At 26.3% G+C, this 21,655-nt stretch overlaps 1 protein-coding gene across 2 annotated transcripts in view; it reads left to right on the forward strand.

The window, feature by feature from the left end:
- Positions 1-466: 466 nt before the first annotated feature.
- Positions 467-21,655, forward strand: part of LOC135926022 (uncharacterized) — a 29,666-nt gene continuing 8,477 nt past the window's right edge. Inside the window, exon 1 of one of the 2 annotated variants that reach the window (XM_065461668.1) lies at positions 467-502. The gene's annotated coding sequence lies outside the window, so the exon portion shown is untranslated. Of the gene's footprint in view, positions 503-16,912; positions 17,049-21,655 lie in introns of those variants that run through there. The other variant, XM_065461667.1, reaches the window with a different exon arrangement.

Here is a 21,655-nt window from a genome sequence, read left to right on the forward strand (position 1 = left end):
TGAATTTTTCTTATTCAAATTTTATTTCTTAAGATTATTTTTTTTTTTTACATTTTTATAATATAAAATTTGTCTTTATTGTTTGTCATTGTCAACCTTTTAAATTTAAATTTTTTTTTAGAAAGAAATAAAAAAAAATAATAATAAATTTATATAAAACTTAACCGAAATATATATTTATTTTATTTTATTTCTGACACAAAATTTAAATGTTTAAAAATAAAAAAAAAATATCAATTAGTTTTTCAATTCAAAATAGGAGGAAAAAAACATTTTAGCAAAAATAATTTTAAAATTTTTATTATTTTAAATAATTACAAAATATATTTAAAATTATATATAAAAATAAAAAGCAAGAATTAAATTAATAAAAAAAAAAAAGTACCCCAATTCGATATTTTCTGAACACCGAATTCAGATATTGTCTCCTTAGATGCGCGAAGATATTCCAAGCTGGCCCTAAAGAGAAAAAACGATTAGAATTCAACTGAACAAAAAAAAAGTTCCTTTTTATAATTTTTTTAAACCGTTTTTATACATCACACACATTCTCGATTTAAGGATCTTTCTTTAAACCCATTTTTTTTCTTATAAGATTTTAGGATTTCTAAGCTGCGTGCTTGAATATTTTATGAATTTTATTTATCAAATATATAATATATAAATACATAAAAAAAATTTCAAATTTGGCTGAATATTATATTTAAAAAAAAACTTGATTAAAATATTTTTTTTGATTTATATATTTTATTGGATTTAAAGATTTGCTTTGGTTGATTAAGTTGTTAAATTTTGACCCATTTTTTTCAGCCGGCAGTCCCCGGACATTTTGACTCTCATCTCAATACTTAGTAGCGTCATTTTCCTTGCGCCTGGTGTGATAGAGTCGATTCTTAAGCCACCATTCCCGACTAATATAATAAGGTAAGATTATTCCTACTTTGAGAAAATGATTATAGCTTTACGGCATCCATCGTGGGAAATAATAAATCAAGGAAGAAAAAATCTTCGATCCCAAAAATAAAATTCCCTTTAAAGAAAAATATTATGTTTTAATGAAGGACCCAAATTCGGGCTCAGGAATTTTAAACCTCTAGCGCAAATTTTGAATCATCTATAAAAAAAAGGCCGAACCCGCCCCTGGTCCATATTAACCCCGAGTCCGGTGGATTACCCTTAAATAGGTTCATGTTTACCAAACAATTTTAAATTTCTGAACACGGCATCGAGTTCGCAACTTTTGAGGAATATATCTCCTACAAGAAGGAGAATGCCGAGTAGGCTCATATTCCTCCCCCCCCCTCACCCCACGACTTTATATTTTATTAACATATTTGTATAAGAGAATTTTTTTTTTAAAAAAAATTTCTAATTATAAATTTAAAATTTGATAAATATTTGATGACTGGATCGTTTTTATACCTTAAAAATAATAGGTTTCCTAATTTGTAATGGAAGGGGTGTGTCCTATATATATTTTTTTTAAATTAATTTTAAAATTAAAATGGCATAGTAAAAATATTAGTTTACATTTGCTGTGTTAAATAGGGAAACGTTAGTTGGAACCCTGATAAAGAAAAATCTAAGTCAAGCCCGAGTCCAGCCCGATCTACTCCTAGAATAACCGTTCAGACCTGGTCTAGTTCTACTTTCGTCAGAACTAACTCTGCCAGGTTCCTGCAGCGGGGTCCATATGTTTAAAAAAAACATGAAAATGAAAAAACCATGGGCTTGTCCCGCGAAATTTAGGCCCGGTTCATGGCCCTGGAAAAAAAACATGAATCTTAGAAAAAAATTAGGATCCAGAATATAAATTATAGCGCCCTGGCGCCAAATGATTCGGGTGCATTTTAATTTGGGCGAGTTTTGGTTAGGTTCGGACTCTGACAGGCATCACTGGCTCAGCTGAAGGGATTCTGAACCTTGATTTCAAAAAATTTTATATTTGGCAAAAATTATCCCCCCCCCCCCTTCCCCCTCATTTATAAATTATTATCAGGAAATAAGCACAAAATTGTTTATTATTCTAAGCGCTTAAAAAACAAATATTCTTGAATCTGCTCCGTTAGACAATAATTTTTTTCCGGAACGAGTAGGGGACGGACAAAATAGGTCCGCGATACCAGGCGGAATCAATATAAGCGGAGCAAATAATAATATGGATAGTGTTGAGATATATTTTTATAAAAATATGCAAGACTCAGGGTCCGGTCTCTTAGGAGGGCCCATACCGAAAATAATTGATTCTGCGGCTTTTCTAGGAAAAAATAATATATATAAATGACAGACGACACATAGGCTAATAAAGAACACGCTTTTATATACAAAGATATAAAATATTTCTTATATATATATATAGATATATAAAAATTTAAAAATATCCATAAATTTGTTCATTAAATTAATTATTATATATAGTTGACGTTCTTAACGATGACATCTGTACATTTTACACATTAATATATGTAAGATAGTTAGATTTGATTTTAAAATTTCATAAAATATTCAAACTTTATAAATGTTAAAATAATCAAAATATTTCATAATTATTTTAAAATGTATTTTATTATATTATATTATGTCTACAGCATGATTATCCCTGGTATAAAAGTGTGTCATTTTTAAAAGAAATTTGTGAATTTTCGATTAATTAACCCATCTTTATTATATTTTAAAAAAATTATTAAATATTATTTATTATATATGTATACATATATATATATTATATTTATTAATATAAAAAAAAAGTAACTATTATTTATATTATATAATACATAAAAGCCATGTGTATAATAAAAGATGACAAAAGGTTAATTATAACTTCTTTTTTTAACCCTTTATATACACACCTTCTCATGAAAAATTAATTTATATATATTTAAAAATCAAAATTATTATATAATTTATGTCTTTTTAAACTCGAGATATAAATTAATTAATTACTACTATTACTAGACACTTTTTTTATACTAATACATGTTCATATTAGACATATCTCCATTATTTTAAAATTTCCTTAAAAATGCTAATAAGGTAGATGTGTATTACCGTGTAATGTATATATATTTAACGGATATGATACTAAAATTTACATGAAATGATATAGTTTTATATAGTAAAAAGTTCATATTTGTGATGCGGAATGGAATTCAGAACCCGTACCCGACCCGTTCGGGCTGAATCGGGCCTACTATTTTTTAGAAAAATTCGGGCCGGGCCGGGTCGGGTCGGGCCTTGTAATTTTTTTTTTTAAAAATATAACTAAATTTTAAAACTAAACAATTTTCTATTCTATAAATATGTAAATAAGAAAATACAATTATAATATAAAAAGTTGATATACTATGATTTAGATAAAAAAAAATTAATCATAATAACAAAAAAGACAATATTGACCATAAATAATATAATAATGTAAATTACAAAAATAAATAAAAGCGAAACCAGCACAATTATTCAAAATCCTCTTCCTTTAATCATCGGGAGACAGTGGCGTATCCAGAATTTTCTTATGGGGGGGGGGGGATTTTTGGGGGCTTCGCCCCCAAACCCGTTTTACCTGGCTATCGGCCAGCTTTTCCCCGGCCTTCGGCCGGAGTCTTATGTTTTAGCTATTCTATTAAATTATTCATAATTTAATAATAATCATATTTCTATTTTTAACTATTATTTACTAATTCGTACTTATGGATATTATAAGCCTATTTTTTATTATTTCAAGTTAGGTATAATATATTTTATTATAAATGTAAAGTTGAAATAAAGTGTATTGTCATTTTTTTTTATAAAATTTGCTTTAAAAACTACCCTCAGCTTAAATTCTCATACAATATAAGTAAAATATAATTTTTTTATTGAAAATACTAATAGTAGTGTGTATAAAATATTGACTAGAAAATAATTAAATTAACAAGTATTTTTTAACTTCTTATCAAATACAATATTATACAAAATATTTTCTATAATTATAATGTGATTTTTAATTTTCGTGTGAATGTTGCATATTCATAAGAATTTCGTTTGTTGTTGGAACAAAATCTCTGTGGATATTTAACAGAGCTAACCCATTTAGCCGAGATTCAGTACTTAGTAAATATGTTTTCAACCTTCTCAAGTTGGAAAAAGTCCTTTCATTCGTATATGTTGTAATAGGCAAACATGCAAGAATATAAAACAACTTCAAAATATTAGGAAATTGAGCCAAGGTTTCTTTACACCGACTGAGCGCATCAATAGCATGCTCAGGTAAAACAGCTAAACGTAGTAAATATCTATACCACAATTCGAATTCACTGATTAAATTTATTTCAGTATCAATCTCATAGAAATAAAATTTTGCTAAATATTTAATTTTACCAATAGTGGCATTAGAAAACGAAGAAGGATCTTTGGGTAATAAAACTTCAAGATTGCTAAAGACTTGTTTTTTATCTAAAAACCGTACTTTTATTTGCAATAAAAAAGTATCTAAGAATGGGATTTTTATAATATTCTTCAGTTGAGCCAATATTTATTTTACATCTCAATAATGGCCTAGGCTAGACGAGGTTTAAATAGTGTTATATCATAAAATTTAGCCTTCGATTCAACGTCTAGATAAATATTATGAAAATATATATCTACATTCATTCTTATTGTATCTACCTGTTCATATATATTTTCCGCCAAATCAATAACCTGAACCAAATCTAAATTTGGTTTTTGTAAATTTCTACAAAGTTGAGCTAAAAATAATTCATTGATGCATCTAGCAGCAATGATAAACTCTGATTGATCAATTGAATTCAATAATGATATCGCTTCTGACGACACATTACTTTTTTTCATGCTCAGCCTTATTTAACTTTTGTATGTCTATTTATTCTGTTCTACAAAATGGAAGTAAAAAATGAAAAATATATAAAAAAATTATAGATATATATTAATAATTAAAATATTATTAAAAATACTTATTAATTCTAACTCACTAGTAATTTTGAATTTAATAAAATAAATATATATAATAATAAAATAAATTATCGTTTGATTTCAATCTCTTTAACTAAATATATTTTTCTATTTTATTAATATTTTTGAATAATATGTTGGATAATTGATATTCAAATATTTGTAAAATTTTGATTGGGGGGGGGGGGGGGGGGGTTAAAATTTTTATTAGCTTAAAATGATATTCATAAAAACAGTCAAATTTGCGATGGGGGGAGGATTTCCCCCTTTCCTCCCCATTGGTTACGCGCATGTCGGGAGAGATCGAATTGATGAAACAAACATAATTATTCTTAAGAATAGATATTGCGATCCTCTGCCTTAAGTAAAAGCCTTCCCGAGGTTTCCCAGAATTTTTCCTGATTAGGTGGCCAATGTCTTTAAAAAAACATTTTTTAGCTTTATAAATTTTATATTTTGAATTTTTAATGTAAAATAAAAAATATTTGATTTTATTTATAGAAACTAGACGCCATATATCTTATATTTTGAGGAATTATAATAATCGATTTCTATATTTAAGTAAATTCGAGTCGGGCCGGGTCGGCTAAACTCTTTAAAGAATATTTAGGGTTCTGTTCGGGCCGGGCTTGAAAAAGGCCCGATGCAGATCATTATTCGGAATCACTTTACGAAAAATTTTGATTTTGAACCAAGAAATATAGTTCAGTAATTTATAACACAAAGTTCTCAAAATTGAAATTCAGAAAAATTTTGCCAATGAATTTTTTGATTTTTTTTTTTGTAGATTTTTTACATAAAAGACTCAAATTTTTTTCGAAATTTAAAAAAAAAATCATCGGATGTTAATTCCAGATTACAAATACGACATATTTTCCTATTTTATTTATTTTTAATCATTTTTATTTAAAAAATTTAAAAAAAAAAGAAAAAAGAAAGTAAATATTTAAATTAAAAAATTCTTTTATTTTTATCATTTTAAAATTTGAATTCTAATCTGATTTTATACAATTTTAAAATATTCGAAAAAAAATTTGGTTTTATATATAAATCCTTTCCTTTCCTTATATATATATATATATAAATATTCTTCGGGCCAATCACATACTTTTTAGGGACTTTGTTAGAATATGCTAAGTGATACGATTAGCAATTCGAAGCAGATCATATCAAGATTTTCGTTTTAGAGGCTTTAGGGGGGGGGGGGGAGTGTATATAAGTCCTATTTGAAATATTTAGGACAGATTTTTATTTTTACGGGTCTTTGCCTAGTGCACATATATTTTTAAATTTGAATGTTGGATCTAATTTGAATTATAGTCACGTCATTTTTAATGAGGGAGGTGAGGGGGGGGATTGAGTAAGGTCTCTAATTGCCCCAATAATTTATATCATTTTTTTTTACTAATGAACCTGCGGCATGTTAAAATAGAATGAGCATTTTTGATTGGTTGAATCTTTTTCTCGAAAGTAAAAAAAAATGGAAGAATGTGATCAGTTTGAATCGGATTTGGGTATTTGATCTACGATTAAATTTTCTGGAGCCCGAACCTGGGCCAGAAATTTTTGTAAGGGGCATGTTTAGCCCAGCCGACAAATTTATATTAAAAAATAAATTATTTAGAAAAAAATCTCTTATTCGCATTTATCTAATCTAGGGAAAGGTTCCAAGTCCCAATTATACAAAATTACTTTTTTTAAAAAAATTAAAATATTCACTTTTTTTAATCTTTAAGCCCGGGGCTAGCTAGAGCCCTGGTTGTGCCATGCCAGGTTTCGAATCTACTTGCGATAATGGCTTTATTCGTAATGTCACAATTTTAAATTTCATTTTTAAACGAGGACAATTTTTTTTTTATTTTACGTGTGGAGTTACTTGTCTACGAATTTCCGAGACGTGAAAATTTTTTAAAAAAGTTCAATTTTTCAAATTGGTAGCATTCACTTGCTTGGAACAGATTTCTTTTTTCCCCCAACTCTAGTTAATTTGAAACGTTAGTAAAAAATTCTTAAATTTGTTATAATTTTTAACATTTACTGCCAGATGTACTCAAATATCCCAAATATCTTAACCTTATTTATATATTAAGTTTTAAAAAAAGGTAGTTCCTAGTAAGACTAAGATAATGGTGAATGAACAGATTTAGGTGGTATGGGCACACAATGAGAAAGGGTCCTATAAACTATATAGGTGATAAGGTTAAGAGTTTAGAAGGTGATGGGGGCAAATGTAAAAGAGGAGGGCCAAAACTTCAAAGGGCTTATAAAGTTAGAGCCAGTTATAAGTTAGATAAAAAAGATAGCATGAAAAACATAAAGTGGAGAGAGATATTGAAGGATCTTACCGCCAGAAAAGGTGAAATCTAAAATAAAAAAAATTTCTTAATAAATTATTTTTCGAATTAGAAATTAAATTATTTAAAAATCGAGGAATTTGGAATCCTCGCAATCTCCTTTACCACATCTGATGCCATGTCCTTCAATTTTGATTCACGCTTTATTTAAGGGGTTCCACTTAGAGATGTTAGAATTATAATGAACCGTACACATCGTAAATAGTGTTGTTACACGGCTCGCGTTTTGAGCCGATTTTTATAAGCGGCTGACTCAATATTTCATCTAGAATAATATTACGCAAAGCCTTAAAGATTTTGTTTGTAAAAGGGAACAAAAGGTTTGGACATCTATTAGCGAAATCTCGAGACTCTCAGAGCAATATTTTTCTGGCTAAAATATTGAGAGCCCTTTAACAACACTATACTCTTATAAATAATCACAAAATTTATATAAAAGGAAAGATACAAAATTTATATAGGCTTATTTTATTTTTTTTTCTTTTAAATAAAAATATATATATATATAATTGATGGATAAACATCTTAAAATTTTGAAACACGAAGAAAAACTGGCAATGTTTACCTTCTTTTTTTTTAAAGATATGATTATTATAACCTCTTGGAGAAGGAGGCTATAATGACCTGTATAAAGTGACCCCTTTTCAGGCTCAAATCCGGAATCATCTAACATCCAAAATAGAAAATTTTTTCTTTATTTATGTACAATAGGGAACGCTTTTAAAAAAAATGAGTGTTGAACGAAATGTAAAACATCTTGCAAAAAACATATCATTATAAGCCAGTTTAAAAAATAGTTCTTTTTCAATTATATATATTTTGATGAAATAATAAAATATATACCTATTATCTATCATATATTATATTAATTATATCAAAGCCGATTTTTTAAAAAAAATTTTTTTGTAGTTTTAGATAAAACTAAACTTGAACTGACGTAAATTTTTTTCTTCTTTAAATCTCAAATAATAATAAGTTTAAAATTATTAAAAAAATTTTAATAACGTTGAAAAAAATTAATAAAACGTTACGAAAATGTATTAGGGACCCTATCTATATCTTGTATATTCATTTTAAAAAAATCGGCCTGTCCCCAAGTTTATAAATTATTTTTAAGCGGTTCCCGTATGACTAAACTTATAAAATAATTAAAATACATTTTACGGTCCGCTCAAACCCGCCCCGTGTTTCGGTCCGGACCTAAACGTCCCTGATATATTTTTTTTAAATATTATAAATAATAATTCGTAAAAAATAAATATTTATATAATTTCCTTTTTAGCTATTTTTTTTTAATGACAATATTTGATGAAAGAATAAAAAAAAAAAAATTTATATTTCATACGTCATAACTGATCAATTTAACGAGCCTTTCCCCCTTCAAATTTTTTTTTTTTTAAATTTGGGGAGAAAATATCGTTATTTTTTTATAAAAATAGAAATAAAAGGAAGGGTAAAGAAAGAATGGAAGAAAAAAATGAGAAAATGGAAAGAAGATTGATTAATTAGGAAAAAAAAAAATTTTTTGTCTTCTAACTAAATAAATATTTGAAAATTAAATATTTAATAACATTTTTTTTTTAATTTTATTTTATAAAATAAAATTCACAAACAATATTTTAATTTTTTATTTTCTTAATAATTTTTTTAAAAAATAATTTATGAATTAAATTAATTGTTAAAATTTTTCGCATAATAAATATAAATGTAACCGAAAAAAAAAATAATATAATAAAATTTTTGTATCTGTATCTATCTTACATAAAGGCATTCTGTTGAAGTATCGACCAATCAAATAAGAATAATTTCGCCCAATCAAAAATTTAGGTAAAAATTTGAATAATTATTTTACAAATGATTCTTTGTTTTGGACATTGCAATTTATTTTCTTGAAAATTATAGATATTATATAGATATTATATATATATATATATTTTTTATAATTTTGTAAATTGTAATTTAACTATTCTTTTAAATATTTTAGGCTGCCATTTTTAATTTTTAACCAATCAGAAAAATGTTGTATTTTGTTGAAATTGGTCAGTGTTTTATTTTTTCAACTTTTAAAATCATATTATGAGCACGTGATTGCATGGCTAGAATATACCTATCTTATAAATTGTAGATGATTTTTGTCGGTAACCTCTGAATCATCTGGCCCGCGTTTTATATTTTAAAACCGGCCTAGCATTTAAAAAAAAAATTCGGACTCGGCCCGGATATTTTTAAAATACATTATTATTTATTTTTGATTTTTATAGCTAATAATGGCGGTTTCAAATATTTAAATCCGGTCCGGCCCGGATTTTTTTATTTAAAAATTTCAAGCTCGGGCCGGGTCGGGTTTAGTTCGGGCTTGCAGGTCCCTGTTTTATATTTTAAAAAAATCTATGGATATTCAAAATTTAGTGACAAAATTGTCAGAAATTCATAGGGTAGGTTATTTCAAACATAATAGAAAATATTTGCCGTAACAAAAAAAATAGATTTTTTGAAATTTTTTTTTAATAATAAAAACGCACTCAAAAAAGTTGATAAAATAACACATTACCGGAAAACACCAATGATGCTTACATTTATAAATAAACACATTTAGAAATAGAAATATCTATCTATAATGATATAAACCAAAAAAAATTTGTTTTTTTAATGGTATATTTTACATAAATTACCCTTTAAGAACTTAAATAATACAAATTCTGACGACCAATAGCGGTCGTTCAAATTTATAAGCCAGAACCGAAAATGTTTGCCTTATTTTTAACCCCCTAGTATTTTAGTTTTATATACCTTTTTTAAACCTAAGCCGCCCGAATTTTTTTTTTAAATGTCCATCAGAGTTGTTAAAGGATCTCGATACAAGTATCTAGATCCTGTATCTAGATATAAAAATGTGATATCTGTATCTGTATCTAGATAGATTTTTGATTAAAATATCGATATCTAGATATTATCTTAGACGATGTATCTGTATCTAGATCCATTTAAAAAGTATCTTTTAACATCTCTGTTATTTTTAAATAATTTTGTAAATGGTTTCGAAAGGAAGAATTTAAAGAACAGAAACAAACGAATGAATGAATAATATGATCCATTATAAGATTTTTCCGATTGGTTAATCATTATAATTAATCTAAAATCGATTTTAAAAATTCGGGGTGGACACACGGTAAATTTTCTAAAAAAAAAAATTTCTTTTTTTTTTCGGTCCTGCCCAATCCGGAGCTCGTAAATTTTTCCGTTTTTTTTTGGATAATATTTTTTTTTTACAGCTGAATTTAGGCCATAACCTTCAAGTCACCCATTAAATGTCAAAAAGTCAATAAGGTAAATTTATTAAATTGTATTTAAAAATTAGGACAAATGAACTTATGATGCAATTTATCGAATATAATATCATTTTATTTGTATTATAAACGCTACCCCCCCCCCCCTTCCAATTTACTTTCGGTATATTTTTTAGATAAGTAAATAAATTTACGTGATTTAGAAAGTTTATTTTGCTTGTTGGAGGTTCGAAAAAACTGGGTTCGGTCATGCCATCTAACTGGAGAATCATTTAGGTGGAACGATTAAAAATGAGGGACCTTCTACACATTTGAAGCACCAGCATCACGTATAGTGCTTTCAAAGAATTGTCATATTAAACGTCTATATTAGGCTGAGATAAAAAGAAGTTGGGGCAAAGAGAAGGCCTATATACTAGAGAATTGTATACAATAATATTTAACTACTTTATCGGGGTAAGGGTAAGGGTTGATTTTAATTTTAAGTCTTGTGTTAAATAAGTCAAATCGTCATTTAAGACGTTTCGCCCTTTTGTACTGTTGAAAGCGACAGAGCTAATGCCTGATTCTTCTGCTGGGGAGAAAATGACATATTGAAGTTAATTTAAAATGACTAGAGTCGTCTCCTCCAATTTCTAGTCAGACTGCAGTTACTGTGCCCACAAAACGATTAGCTTCATGTTTAAACGCTTAGACTTTTTAAAAAAGCCCATACCCGCTATTTTTATATTTGGTATGGGTCCTGGCAGAAACTTACTAATAGGTTGACAACTGCGTTCACTTGAGATTAATGCTGAGTTAAGTTTCGTTTTTATATAGAAAAAAAAATCAGATGTAATCTTAAAGACTTATAATCATATCGATTTAATTCAGATTTATCATAGATCAATAAAATTTAATGTATATTACAGTGCAATGCCCGGCCCGACCACCCCCAACCCCGCCGGGGTCCGAAGATATTTTGGTCTTACGAGCCTAATTTTTAAAAATAATTTTATTTCCGGCTATGACAAAAAAAAATAAGTTCGGGCCGGGCTTTTTCGGGTCGGACTATTTTGGGCTATTACGATAAATTCACATTGTTTCAATTTGATTTGTTACATATAAACTCCTCATAATTTATTTCATAAAAATTAGTTTATATTTGAAGATTTAATATCCATTTGCACCGAAAAAAAACCGAACCCATTCTCGTCATCTAATCGAATTTTTCCAAAAAATAAATGGGAACCAATATTAGGTTTTAAAAATTGCGAAAATTCTGGCATCAAGGCTTTTAGATGATCTGTTTCGTCTCGTGATTTTGTTACAGCTGTTTTGCCTAGAGCCTTTTCAACCATTTTGCGGCACTTACCCTAAAGGTGTCGCTGATGCACTTTTTTTTAATGAAAATCACGTGATCTCTTATTTTTGGTCCCTTATCGGAAATATGATTATAATTTATAATATATACTATACGTTATCATTTTTTATTTAATGTCGAAAATTTCAATTCAAAAATCAAAGATGATTTATTTTTTTTTGGTGGAGTTATAAAAATAATAAATTAGATACCAGAATTTGTTTTTAGGAAATTAGTTATAACATTATAATAAATTAATTTAGAAGTCTAAAAAAAATATAAAAAAATTGAAGCTCTCGGGAGACTGTTGTGTAGTAAATAATTCTTAGAAACCTCTCCAGAGATCTTTGCTAATATATTTTCCTTATCCCTCTAAGCCAGGATTTGTAAAATTTTTAAACATATTGAATCCATGGAATCCACTTAATGAAGAGGCCCCTTATTTTTTTTATAATAATTGGGCTTATGAAGGTCATGTTATATTGTATGAATATTTTTGCCTGGGATTATTCTGCTATCATCCAAAAAAAAACCAAAAAAAAACAAAAAAAAAATTCTTATAAACTTCATGATATAATTTTTAACATAACTTCGGGAGGAAGTAAAGACTTCGCCCCTCCCCTCTCTCCCCCAAGATTCTAACAATATTGCCCTCACAACTTTTTAACCCCTCACGAATCAAAGAACTTTACCCGCACCCTCAAAAATTTTGCCTTCTGCCACCTTAAAATCTTCATCAAAATTAGCTGAATAGAAAATCCGAATGAATACCCAACCCGATTTTATTTCAAATGAGAATAATGTTCTCACTACTTGCTATTTAAACGAAGAACTTGCACCCCCTCCCCCCTCCCAAGGGAAAGAGTTTTTCCCTAGTGGATTATATAATCTTTAAAAAAAAATTACTCCAATAAATTAAGTCCTGTTGTCTCTTTACCATCGCCACATCTTTCACACAAAAAAAAAATAAATGAAAGAAAGAAAATGAATATGAATATGCATATAAATAGAATTATATAAAATTAATTTTTTTTTTTGTCATGTTCAGGTAAATTAGCATCTAATAAAAAAAAATATTTAATTTATTTAAATTAAATATTGTAATTATAAATAAATATAATTCCTAATCATACATATAAATTATATTTTGTAATAATTATTCTTCTTTCTTAATTTATTTATTATTATTATTATTATGCATAAAAAAAAATTTTTTATGTTATTTTTTTATGCCATCAAAAAAAAAATAAATTATATAATATTATATAAATATACTCATTAATTTTTAATAAATATTATTTTAATATTACACCTTTTCTTCCTTTTTCACCTAAAATTCTTAAAAAATAAAAATAAATATTAATTATGTAATTTATATAATAACCTAACGTGATTGCATTTGTTAATATATTATATATGTATATAAAAATAAAGATAAATTATAAAAAAAATTTAATATATAAATATATTTATGATTAGTATAATAAGTAAGTAAGTATAATGTGTACAGTATTGACAATAATGAATTACTTTTTATGCATAAATTTTGGGAATCTAAATCGATAAAAAAATAAAATAAAATATAAAATTCAGGTAATAGCTCTTATTTTGTTTCACTCATCTCCAGTCTTCGGCGGTGAAAAATACGCGCGTGTTGTCATAGCGGCCTATTTGATATTTTAATTTTTCTTTAATAATATAAATTTGATATTTTAAATAATTTTTAAACTAATCAATGTATCAATAAAAAAAAATATATATTATTAGATTAGATTATAGATAAAAAAAAAATTAAATTTTTTTAATGGGAAGGATGATTTTATTATTAATAAATAATTTTGACTCAATAATCCTTATTTTTTTACCCCCAGAATAAATCACATTTTTATCATACACTAACCACCACACGCATTGCGTAATATCAATTTATTGATTAAGTTATTGTTAATTTTTTTTTTTACAAATCAAAATTTCATAGTTTTAAATTATTCGTTTTTTACATATAATTTAATTAGGAATTATAACATACAAAATCCTTATTGCATTATTTTAATATTTTAATTTATCAATTGTGTGTAATCATATTTTGGCAATTTTGTTATAATGATATTCTCTAATTACTCTTATCATTATAATAATATTAACGGAAATATCCGTGCAAAAAATACACAAGACATTTTAAAAAAAAACAGTTTTTTTTAAAAAATTAAATCAACACAATTTGGAATATCTTTTTCTAATTGCATCTTCTTACATGTTTTATTTTTAAATAATTGTGGTTTTTGCTATTACTTAAATAGTATCTTTTTCGATTACCATAATATTTATTATATAATTAATATTATAAACTCTTTACAAAAAAATTTTCCATTAATATTTTATATATGACCCCCCCCCCCCCCCTTCTAGATTAAAGTTGATCTATAATAAGCAATCAATAATTTTTAGGGTTATGTAATGTAGTAACTAGTTGAGTTTTATTTAAACTATATTTTTTTTAGTATAGTTTGAAATATTAAAAATGAGGGACATGGGATCAGAAATGTTTCGGAGACGTTATGGAAAATTTTGGAACGGGAAAAAAAGGAGAATTATGAGAAGATTCATGGGGCGAAAGTTAATGGAATTAAATTTTTTTTAATTTATATTTATTTATTACGTAATTAACATAATGATAGATATATAATATTTATGATAGCTTATTCATAAATATTCCGTGTTTGGGCATAACAAAGATCATAGAAACTTCTTACTATCTTATTTCAGAATGGCATAATTAATAACTTAGATTTAATAAAAACGTTCAATGTCATATAAAGATTGTACTGAATAGAAAATAAAAATTTGGAAACATTTTCTGGGAAAGGCGTTCTTGGAAAGTTCCAAAACATGGAACGTAAACTCGTGTCTTTATTTCGGGGTCCGAGCACTTGACTAGTTACCTATGATTATTTACTTTTTAGGAAAAATGTAACTTTCGTTACAAATTCAGTTACAATTGGGTATTTTCAAACTCTACATATATTATAAAGTAGATTTATTTTAAAAATTAAGGGATAAAGTAAAGAAAAGTTTATACCAGTATTTTTCTTAAGCATTTTCCAAAAAATAAAATAATCATTACCAATGTTATACGTATTTATAATTATAAAAAAAAAAATTCCAACAGATTTTATTATATAAAAAAATTTTTTAAATATATTAATTATTACTAAAATAAGAAAGTTATTGATAAAAAGAAAAAAATAGCATAAATTTAACTTTTAAAATATTTAAAAATTTTTTTTAAAAAAAATAAAATATTATGATTAATTAAGGCAGGTTTTCATGTTTTATTATGGTTATAAATGAAAAATATCATAACTTTATTCTCCCTTTTTTTTTGCTTCTTGATCATCTTCTATTTTTCAATCAATTAATAATAAAAAAACAAAAAAAAAATCATAGGGGAAAAATAAAACCATTATATATATTTTTTTTAAAAATAAAATTTTTTAACATGAGATAGGTATATAAAATGTTATAAATATAATATATTACGAAAATTTATTATGATAAAATTCATTAAAATATAGCTCTTTATATTTAGGGAGGGGAGAGTTTAGTCGATGGCGGCTTCATTCAACATTCCCCCAAATAATGAAGTTTAAAATCTTAAACATTTTGCGTTTCTTTAACTTATGAAATTACATCCGTTTTTCACTAAGCTAATTTGATGTAGCCTCAGAAAATTAATACCTTAATTAAACAAAGAAACCTTTTTTTATAACACATTATTTTGATTCGATTCGCATTGTATGAATAGGAATTTATACAATTATTCGATTCGAATAAAAAATAATAATATTCACAGATTAATAGTATTCGAAAATATTCATCATAAATTATTAGTAAAGAGGGGTGATGTTAGTATACACCTCAAATTCTATAAGATATAGTGTTGTTAAACGGCTAACTCAATATTTTAACCATAATACATTTTCCAAGCCTCAAGAGTTTGCTGATAGATGTCCAAACCTTTGTTCCTTCTTCAAGCAAAATTTTCAGGCTTTGCTTAATATTATTCTGGATGAAATATTGAATTAGCTGTTTTTAAAAATCGGCTCAAAACGAGCCTTTAACAACACTAAAATCTTATGAGGAGAGGAGAGGACTTTCTTTCTTTCTTCTCCAGGCGCTTTCGTGGCCACTCTTGTATTTATTTGTCTTGTTGCCTGTCAATAAAAAACAAATCACGAGTTATTTTTAATTATTTTTTTAAAAAAACGTCGTTTTGTTGGCTAAATAATTGTAAAAAAAAACAAAAAAAACTATAATAATTATAATTATCTTTTAAAGCAAAAAAAAGATAAATTATATAAATTTAAAAACCGCAAATTTTTTAGTATTTTTTTTTATGATATTAAAAAAAAAATTAGACATTTTTGACTTTTCTCTCCTCGCTATAATTTTACATATTATAATGTTATATTATATATTATAAAATTTAATAATATTAATGAATCTTAAAAATTGGAAAGAAAAAATAAAATAAATGTAAAATTATATAAAAATTAATCTACATATATAATTATAAAAAATAAAAATAAGGTAAGAAAAAATCAAATTAATTATTAATAAAGCGATAAAATTTGAATAATTTTTTTATTTTTATTTTAATACAATTAATTGTGTGTTGTGGTGATATAGAAAGAAGAGATAGAAAGAAACGAACACGTTAATATAAATACTACATACTATATACAATATACTAATTTATTATTATATATATATATATATGATCTATGGTTTGTGAGTTGACTTATTAAGTGACTAACCTTCATAGCAAAAATTTTTCTATACATTTTTTTTGATTGTATATTTAAAGTTTGCAAGTTTTAATAGATATCATTTTAAGCTAATAAAAATTTAGATACATTTCAGTCCCCCTTGAAAATTGAACAAATTGGGGGGCTAGCAACTATTTTATAGATGAATACATAATCTGGCCCTAGAATCGTAGTGAAAGCGTGGCGGAAAATCTTGGCGACGCCTGTCTAAAACCGTATCACGTCAGCATGGTGTAACTTTTCCTGCTAACGAATGCATCAACGCGAAAGGGGACGCATTTTAGCGAATGTATAACCGCGAATATACATATAATAAATATAATTAATGTAATATTATGTAAATCTATCCTTTTATTTTCTTGTATAACACTAACAGTCAACTCCAATTTGATTATATTCTTGCGAAATTAGGAGCTATATTTCACCTATTATGAGGTCTCTAGTAAATTTGTGTCTCAATAAGCCCCAAACCCGGGGTTTGTAGACCTAATTGGTTTATTAACTCTTTATATTTATGGACAATGTTTAATTGATATAACATCCCATATGTAAATATTCATATAAAAATGATAAAATATGACCTTTTTAGAATTTTAAAATAAATGTGTTGTAAAATTTGTAATAATTTTTTTTAATATTTTTTCCTAATCTTGCGAAGAATGATTATTAAAAAAATCTTTAATAGTATAGCCAATGAATACTTATTTTTATATTATCATATAATTAATATACTAAAATATAATTTAATTAATCTGACTAACCCTGATTCTACTAGCCCTTTGTTAATTATTATGTTTATTATCTTCGAAAAAAATATATTTTAGCCATGATGAATTCTGAAACTTCCTGAAATGGGAAAAGGAGAGTTTTAGATTTCATATCTAGTAACTAGGTCTCAAAATTTACCAAATAGAGGTCCAAACCTTTCTGCCATTTATGAGTAAAATATCAAGGAATCCGGGTCTTTTTGTGTAAAAAAAAATCCTAATAACGACAATCTTATTATTTTCAAATTATTCATAATTTTATGTTGCCTACATATTTATGGTGTAAAATCATTTTAATTTTTACAGAAATTTTTATTAAAAATAACATTGGGTTAATCATATAAATTATACTAGTGTTTAAATATAACATTTCTGTTCATTTGAATTTTTAATTAAGTTAGGTAATTGCATTGTTTGCCGTTTAGATTTTTAGCCATTATGCTGATTTTTTTTAGCCAACTGCGCATATCTCCGTATTGGTTGATTTTTTAGCCAATTACTCAACAAAAAATTGGATTTTTTAAAAAAATTTAATATTTAAAATTTATTATTTGATTTTTTATTTTAAAATTTGCCATTATATAAAATGGAAAAATTGTTAGGCTGTGTCCTTGCTCGCCTTGTTCTCTGTTCAAAATTCTGAGCAGAGCAATCCTATTCAGAGAAACAGCTGGGACACACTTTTTTGGCATAAGGTAAATGATAGGATCACCAAAATACTCTTAGACAGCTATTTAGAATTTTAAAAAGAAAAGAAGACTAGCTAAAGCATACCCTTAAGAGTAGTTATTAAGTTTTCTGACACTTTTTTCCCCTTTTTTATGACACCTAGAACCCTTGGACCCTCCACTTTTAATTAGGGTCCGGCTCTGGGTTCAGCCAAAATACGAGGGTTCAGGGTCCGGGTTTGGGTTTACATCCCTGATTCGCTCTACCCCTTAAAAGAATTTCCGAAAAATAATTCTTAATTTCTTCCACTACCCCTCCCCCAATCCCACCTACCTCCTATCCCGGAGCTATATCTATTAGAGATCTGCACGGCCCGAGTCAGGCCCGAACGGTCTTCAGACCGGGCCAGGCCTAATATTTTTGAAAAAAATTCAAGCCGGATCGGGTCTGACCTTTTTTTTAAAATATATCTAAATTTATCAATTTTATATTGGATTTTTTATGTAAAATAAAAATATTTGATTTTATTCATTGAAACTAAACGACATATAACACATGTCTTTTATTTTGAGTAATTATAAAAATTAATTTCCATATTTAAATAAATTCGGGCCGGGTCGGGTGGGTAAATTTTTTTTAAAAAAAATTCGGGTTCGGGCCGGGCCGGGCCGGCAAAACTTTTAAAAAAAATTTCGGGCCGGGCCGGGCTTGAAAAATTAGGCCCGATGCAGATCACTAATATCTATATCGAATATAAGTTTTTAATTGTCATCATATGATGGCATTATGATTCTAATAGTTTATACATATTATATTTCTCAAAAATACAATGTTAATGTCTCCCATTTACATAATTAATTTGTTTGACTAACCTTTTTGGGTTCCTTTTGTTCGGGTTTTGTAAACCCGAAGTCAGGTTCAGTAATTTTAAACTTGTAATTAGCGGAAATTTCGATACAAAGGGAACTTAATCTAAACCGGTTTTCTAAAAGAGGTCCAAACCAGCCCCAGGTCTATAATATTCGATGGGTTGCCCATAAATTGGTCTCTGTTTTGGTCTGTGGTCTCAAAATGCTCAAACAATTTTGAATTTCTGGGCCCGACCGGGTTCACTCTGCTTTTTTTTGTAATTTTCCATTTCCAATCCATTGATTTTATAATAACTTATTTACAAATTATTTTATTTATTGAAAATATTTCCCAAATTTCAATCGAAATTTTGTAAATACATTTCCCAATGTATTTATTGAAAAAAAAAACTCTTAAAATACAATAATTTTATTTTGAATATATATTATATAAATAAGTTGTTCTTTTTAATATATTCATTAAAATATATATATATATATATATTTCAAATTTAAACTTAACCAAAACTTTTTAATAAATGTAATTTATAAAAATTGAAATATAATAATTGAAAATGTTTTTTATAGGAAATTAATATTTTATTATATAACTCATTTTATTAGTATAAAAATATAAATATACACTTATATAGAATAGAATAGGATGGGATTAATATATCCCTTTATTATTATTATTATTTTTATTATGAATAATATTCTATTTTTTTTTTGGAAATTATTGAATCTATAAATTTATCTATTTATAATCTATTATATAAAATATATATCTATTATATTCTATAGTTTAACAATAATGTTCATTTTGATTTAATCTTTATAATGTACAAGTCTATAAAATTGAATATATAGTTATTATACTATAAATAATTTTGTATATTTTCTTTTTCTAAAAACTTTTGCCATTTTTAATATAAAGAAAATTAATAATTCCAATTATTTATTTACATTAGTTTTTTTTTTTGAAAGCATTTAAAAAAAAAAATATTCAATTAATTCTAACCGTATATTACATAAAAGATAAAAGTAGGAATAAAAAACGAATATTTTTTTTGTTTTTTTTAAAATTTTATTACTAACCACAGCCAAATCTTATGGAAAATATAAATCTTACCAATTATTTTGTCGCAAATTTTTCGTTATTACGAATCATCTTAGATATAATAATCTTCTCCCAATATTTTATTATAGATTTTTCATTACCAATAATTTGCTCATTTTGTAGGTATTTAAAACTTAATTTTTTTTTTTTTAAAGAAATTAATTTCGTTTAAAACAATATTTAAGATTTTGTTGTTTTTTTTCGCTGTTTTTTTAAATAGTTATTTTACATGAGAAATCAAACGGAGCCGTGCAAATTGCGGATAAAAACTTTCAGGTCGGGCTGACAATTTATTATACATAAAATATCAGGCGTGCCTCGCATTGGTAAAATTTTAAATCGGCCAGTACTATAATTTAAATTACAATATATATATATATATATATGTGTCGTAATTTTTAAAGGGATCATGACTATCCGGGATCTTCACGGGATTTAAAGGGATCTCTTTAAAATTTCAATTTTTTAAAGGATAAAGAACTATACGGTATTACGGGGCAGAGATTGACCTTCAGTTGAATAAATCTTTTGATTAGCTATCGAATGATACCCTATACTAGACATATCTTATATCATAAGGCCAAAAAAAACAAATTTGAAAATTAAAAACGCAACGAAACTCGTGGAAACGCTTTTAAAATAAGATTCCTCTTTATCACGATTAAAACGTGATGATCCCCGTATTATCATTCCTTAATTATCAACCCTAATTTTTTAGTTATCCCTTTAAATCCCGTGAAGATCCCGGATAGTCATGATCCCTTTAAAAATTACGACATATATATAATTATTTTTTTTTTAATTTTAAGCTAATATTTTTTGATTAATATTTAATACTATTTAAAAATAAATTATAATTTTTTATTATTTTTTTTTGTATTTTAAGGAAATATTAAATATATATATATATATAGTATAGTATAGTATATTCGCAAAAAGAAAAACAAGTCATTTGTGAATACGAATCTAATTACAAATACAGGATACAGATTAGAGAATCTGTGATGAGCGACAATTTTGTACGCTTGGCGAACGGGGGTGGACCTTGGACCCGTCCATTGCAGACACCTCTAATACTTGAAAACAGTTGTTGTAGAAGGTAATAGATGGCTATAGAAGAGAGATATAAGTACCTTTTGGGCAAAAAAAAATTAGATATATAGATATTAAAAATGCGATGGCCGGAAAGTTCATATAAAAATAAATTTAACGGCCCGAGGCTGGCTTTTCTTAAAAATTTTATGGATCGAGCAAATTTTTTTAAAAAATGATAGCCTTATGAGGCTGAATAAATTTTAAAAAGAAGCTATAACTGACGGATCAGAGACAAATTTCTAGCCGAACAACTTGCAAAAACTCTTAAAGGGCCGAAGCGGGCCGGGTTTTGCCGACCTCTATTTTGATAACTACTTAAAAGATTAATATCGCTCTCTTCTTCTCTTTTTACCCTCACGCAAGATGTTTAAAAAGTCTTTTATATGATACTATGCTT

The sequence above is a fragment of the Gordionus sp. m RMFG-2023 genome, chromosome 3 (genome assembly GCF_954871325.1).
Source record: "Gordionus sp. m RMFG-2023 chromosome 3, tfGorSpeb1-WG-v2, whole genome shotgun sequence".
Classification (NCBI taxonomy): Eukaryota; Metazoa; Nematomorpha; class Gordioida; order Chordodea; family Parachordodidae; genus Gordionus; species Gordionus sp. m RMFG-2023.